The following is a 5,408-nucleotide window of genomic DNA, read 5'->3' on the forward strand; positions in this document are numbered from 1 at the left end:
GCATAAAAGAAATTTATCTCATGCTATATTTTCTTCTATCATAAACATAAGCATATTTCAAATAACAATATAGCAAGGTGAATTAGATCTAACATGCTATTTGTACTTTTATCTCAAACACAAACATGTCACCAATAACAACATTGCAAGGTGAATGAAATCTAACACATGCTAGATTTCCATCTCTCACAAACACAAGCACATAACAATATTGTAGGGTGAAAGAAACATACCACATATTAGATTTACTTCTAGCTCAAACAAGCATATTGCCAAAAACACCATTGCAAGACAAAATAAATTTGGTGTGTGATAGATTTCCTTCTGGCAAAAACGCAAACACATAACATTGTAGGGCTAAAGAATCTAGTGCATGCTATATTTTGTTATAGCAAGAACACAAACATATTACCAACAACATTCTAGGGAAAAAGAAATATACCACATACTAGATTTCCTTTTAGCACAATCACAATCACATTGCCAATAACATCATTGTAAGGTGAGGGAAATGTGATACATACTAGATTTCCTTCTAGCATAGACAATTGAATTGCAAACAACAACAATGCAATGTGAAAGAAATCTAGTGCACACTAGATTTCCTTCTAACGCATATACAACCACATTGTCAATAAACTCATAGAAGGGTGAAAGGAATCTAATGTATGCTAGATTTCCTTCTAGCACAAACACAAACACATTATAGCATTTCTAGATAAAAGAAATCTAGCACATGGTTCTAGCACAAACAAAAGCATATTGCTAACAACCACATTGTAGTGAAAAAAAATCTAGTGCATGCTATATTTCTTCGAGCCAAAATAGAAGCATGTTGTCAATAACAACATTGCAAGGTGAAAAAAATCTAACACGTGTTAGATTTACGATAGTACAAACACAAGCAAACAACAACATTTTTGCCAAACAAGTAGTTCAACAAGATTTGAATAAAAAGGCCTTATAACTCCCTTTATCAGACATTGCCACTCAACATCTGGAATTTTTGAAGTACTCATAAAATCTTCAATAGATGGAAGTTGATTAGGAGGTAGTATTTTAGGCTTCCCGTGGCAAAAATGAATAAACTTTATCAATAGAGATCTGCAAGATCCCACTCACAACTTGAGCAATAGATAAGTCCACAGGTGAAGTTAAAGGATCCTTTCTAAGTCTTTGAAATTCCACCATTAATTCCACATAGGAATCGTGAACAAAAGCCATCAATTCCTTATTCCAAGAGGCAATAAGTTGATTGTGTGTGTCATGTTTATTTCCCAAAGCAGTTACAAAGGCTTCATTTTCAAATAGATATCGCCCTTCATTGTGGAATATAACAAAACATACAATGATCATCACTAGCATGCTGACTGAGAAATTTAATGGAAGGGGGGTTAAGATGCAATTATCTATACAAACCCTCGTAGTTTTTCCATTCTGGGACACATTTGTAGCAACACCAGCAATTTGAGCCAAGTTGTAAGACATATACCTCCTGTCCTGCCACACTTGTCTATCTAGAGCCAAGGATAATGGCAACAAGACATTTGTCAGTAATTTCGCTCCCATATTCAGCTATGCATACATCTATAGTATGCAATTTCGTCGCAACACTTGAGCTACTAAATAGATTTGATATTTGAAATTTTCTCCACTTTTTCTTCCAAGAAATAAACTCCTTAGAATGGAAAATGTGGGACCCACAGAGACAACATATTTATGGCATTGAAATGATAATCTTATTTCCCGAGTTGACAATAACACATGTTCAACTGACATAAAAACCAACAATACAACAAAACCATGATCTTTAAATTTGTTAAATAATCATTTGGTTCTCTGATCACCACTTTCAACAACGTCTTTTGTAGAGTTAGACTTCGAAGGCGTACAAATAATTTTAGAATCAGATGAGCCCCAAGAAAGAGTTTTTCTAACAGAAAGTGGAAGAAATTGATCTTGGAACCTCCCAGGAAAATTTTTACCTCGTAAATAATACATTTTTGAACTTGGTGATCTTGAAGGTAAAAAATGACCAGGGTTCAAAGACATATTAAGGACCAAACCCAAAGGATCAAATAAATAAAGAAATCCATTAGAAACTATCAAGGGAAGGTCACATAGCAGGTAACAACTCAGTAAGCCTGAGCCATAGCTAAGGGTTTGACCTCGAAGTTTCCATGGAGGATTAAGATGGAGAATGCATATTTCCTCCATACTTAGCATAGTCTCTTCAAAAGTAAGTATGAGAGCAGGCCCCTTGAATTCACTTAGATTAGGTTGAAGTAAATATTGTCATGGGTGATCCCATTTATCATATATAATGTGTAATTTCTTTGCTTGGCATTGATCTGCTATCTTTGACGGGTCAAGAAATATAATGTCGTCATTCCCATATCTCTGAAACAATTCAGTTATTCTAGTATGATCCATACAAGGCAAATCTTTTGATATTTCTTGATCTATAAATGACATATATCCTAGTGACTTTGCACCAAGTCACTCAGCCAAATCATTGCTTATAAATCAACAAAGTGTAACGGTGATTCTCTTTTTTGAACACCCATATGAAAAGTCGTGTAATGATGATAAGACCAATGCAACTACTACTAGGATACCCACTCACCTTTCCCTTTATCCTACAAAGCACTCCCAGGTGTGAAATCCTTTTTTCTCCAAGTGTTTTCTTGTAAAAGGGGAAAGTAATGAATAATTTAAACTGGTAGAATAACTTTCTTTTGGGAAAACAAGATGGGAAGCATGAAGCCTCATCTCCTTACCATGCAAGTAAGGCTAACTAGGTTTGATTGATATCCATGACCAAGGAACTATACTAGTGGTATAATTTGTTGTTTGGACTATGATTGGTGATGAACCTTGAAAGACACACGTGCTATCGTCTTCAGAATGTTAACAGTTACAAATCCATGGCATATATGGTTCTTCCAACTTCTATGACATAATCAGTGTAGTTAAAGCCTTGGAGATTTCTGGATCCAGTGTTCATAGAAGAATGTAGCAGGGTTAGAGGTTGGTGTCCAAGAAGTTACTCACCTTTATCACAAGATAACCAACTGGTTTTCCTATTCTAAATTACTCTCAAGATCTACTTACTTGCCACAAAAAAAGAAGGTATTATAAAAACAATCTATCTCTATTTCTAAAGGAAAACAATCTCAATGAAATGACCAAAGATAATTTTTTGTTATTTTTGTAACAGTTGCCTCGAGAACATTGCTGGAGAACTCATAATCCATTGCAGCATTTGAAATGACACATGGCACTAATTCTCAAGCATTTCTTGTTTGTTAGAATGAACTAGGTCCTATACAAGGTAAGTCTGTGAACCAAAAATTTCCTTGCACAACTAGAGGGTTAATCTAGCTAGACTCCAACATGTTGGTTTGTTAAAATTGGCAAATAGGGACAAATTCCACTTTGGAGAGCTCCTATGGGAAATATTATTGCAACTTTAAATTCCTCTCTTTGATAAGACCAAAATCGATCTAAAGATCACCAAATTTGGATAAGGAAAATGGGTTTTCGAATCTATGTTCTCTCAAGTAAATTTATAAGGTTGGCCTCATCCTTATGTCAACTCATCAAGCCTAATGGTCACATCCCATGATCCCCCATCGAATTGTATATATAGAGGTGTCCTCTCACCACATTTCAACACATCCAAGTGCATCATCCATGCCTCTAAGGAAGGTGGACATCTAAGGCAAGGACGTAGGTGTCAAGAGTCAAGTTTATGAAGATGTTTATCTCTATTTAGGGTGTATTTTCCTTAGGAGAGAGTTGCAGGTCTGAGGCACCATGGGTGGAGGCTAGAGGATTGTCCGGGAAGTTTAACTCTTGATTATGAGAGTGAGTTTCTTGTTGGATAGGGCCGCAGTCAGAGGTATGCTCATTGGGTATTTTTCTGTGCCATTTGGTGTGTTTCATCTCTATTACAAGCCACAGAAAGAGGGCTACTACAACAACTTATTGGTAAGTGGTTTGGAGGGTGTAAAATCCTTCTCTCTAGGCCACATATGCCCAGGCTAGAGTGCAGCTAGGTCAAGCACTCTTCCATGTGTTTGGGACTACTTTGTAATCTCTCATAGGTCCAAACTGCAGCAAGGAGGAAGATGCATCCGAGAGGGAATTATGCATGATGTTTGGGCTTGTCCTAGTTGCAATTTTCTCTCCTATAGTAGGCCACAGCCCTAGCTGTGTGTTACAAGTAGGCTGCAGGCCTTAATAGCCTTGGACAGGAGGCTAAAATGTTGGTAGGAGGCCATAGACCTTGGATCTCTTGGATGGGAGACTGTGACTCTTATCTTTTGTTTGAATAATAGTCCAAACCATCAGCAAATTGGAATAGAGGTGTTTGGAGGAAGGCCATAGTCAGGTAGGGGTCCAGGAGAAAAGAAAGAAGGTTGTAATAGTTTGCCATCAAACACTCTCAATAATTGGCATTATCTCAGTTCATCATTATAGAAGTGTTTCAGTCCTTTAATATCCTCGACTTGCATTGTTTCTATGACTCACATTTTATGATTTGAATTCTATAAAATCTGGCCCACCTGGTGTTTATAAGAATCACTACAAATCTCTCTAGTTGCATGACAATGACTCATTATGCCTACACAACAGCTTGATATGTAAAATAGTCTATTCAAACTCCATATTGGTCATGATACGATGGATAAGATATGACACATGGAAATTGATGCTCTACAAATCCCATGATAGTGACTACAATTCTCATCTATAACATATTTTTATTGTTGTAACCTCGTAGTATAACATAATTCATATTTCATTAACTTTGTACTAATCAATCTTGCAGCTGTGATTATTATTTTAAGTAGTTTGAACTATAATCTAGCCAGAGATAGCTTGCTCCTATAATACAACCTTATCTCAGTGCCCTAAAATCAATATCTACGATATATCTCCTTCGATCTGGGTTATAAATTGATAAGAACCTTGCATAGAAGTAACATTGACAAGGTTAAGTCTTTAGCACAGTAAACCCTGTAGCTGATGGTATATCGTATAAATATAAATGGCACAATCCTGAGGATGAAGATAAATGACAAAAGCATCATGTGGGGTTCAAGTTGATCACACCCTTGTATTGTGTCAACCTTTCAAGATCTAATTTTATTATTTAAAATACCTTTGTGGCTCAAATCTGAAGCATATAATTTGAGGTAGTATGTCCTAAGATTTTCATCTTGTGAAGATCACCCTTGGAACACTATGGTGATTACCTTGTTCACTTGATCATCCATAATTGATTGGTGGCTTACTACTATTGAATATTGCTATATCCCTTCTGGAGATTGAAATATCAAGTCATTGTCTCTAAAGAAATAGCTCGAAAGGTCACTTCAATTGCTTCTCTAGATATTCTA

The sequence above is a fragment of the Pinus tabuliformis genome, chromosome 6 (assembly GCF_031772625.1).
Source record: "Pinus tabuliformis cultivar Carrire ecotype Pingquan chromosome 6, CPIR1, whole genome shotgun sequence".
NCBI lineage: Eukaryota > Viridiplantae > Streptophyta > Pinopsida > Pinales > Pinaceae > Pinus > Pinus tabuliformis.